The following is an 850-nucleotide window of genomic DNA, read 5'->3' as shown; positions in this document are numbered from 1 at the left end:
CAGGAATAGATGTGAGCCCCACACCCCTCTCACCAGGCGCAGGGAGGTCCGGTGAGGGCAGAGTCCTTGTCCAGCCTTGGTATCCCAGAGCTGCAAACTCCTGTCCTCTCTGTCAGACTGGCACATGAAATTTTACAGAGCTGCCACGGCAAAATTCTCCTAGACAAGTTGTGGCCACCGGAAAGAAGGTAATTCCATCATGAGGTTTCTCCAGTGGTCCACGTGTGGGCCCTGGCACCCTGTCTCTTCCTCAGCTTGAGGCCAAATGGGTCCTGGGATGACAGTCCTGGGTTTCTGCTGAGGGGTGGGTGGCTGCAGGCAGACGGATGTGCCAGGGCTTGGTCATCACTTCCAAAAGCAGCGGAAGTGGGTTGCCAAAGAGTCATCCTCACAAGGATGGGCGTTGCAGACGGATCTGCCCATTGCTTCAAACATTTCCTGTTTGTAAACCTGCCGCCGCGTTGAGTGTGAAATTATCACCTTCCTTCTCGTTCACCGCTTTGGCACCTGGTGGCAACGTCCCTGAGATGTGTCTCAGTTCTCATCTGTGTGAAGGTCCACTCTTTGCTGTCACACCAAAGCCACCAGCTCCCCATCAACCCCCCACAGGGAAATGACTGTCGACACAGAACCCACTGACTGTCACTTCCCCCATTGCAAGAGCGGAGATGGGCACCTCCACCACCCCGAGCCACGGGGAGGGGAGTGGGACGGTGTGACGTGCCCAGCCACCACGTCCCAGGGATGACACACACCACTGGACATGCCCTTCTCTGACACCAGCGGGTGGGCGGCTGCTCCGTGCCCCATCCTCCACATTGGGGCCAGGGAGATCTGTTCCACCTCCCTG

Source organism: Charadrius vociferus, unplaced genomic scaffold (genome assembly GCF_000708025.1).
Source record: "Charadrius vociferus isolate BGI_N301 unplaced genomic scaffold, ASM70802v2 scaffold115, whole genome shotgun sequence".
Taxonomy (NCBI): Eukaryota; Metazoa; Chordata; class Aves; order Charadriiformes; family Charadriidae; genus Charadrius; species Charadrius vociferus.
The sequence above is the reverse complement of the archived record's forward strand: the minus strand, read 5'-3'. Positions refer to the sequence as shown.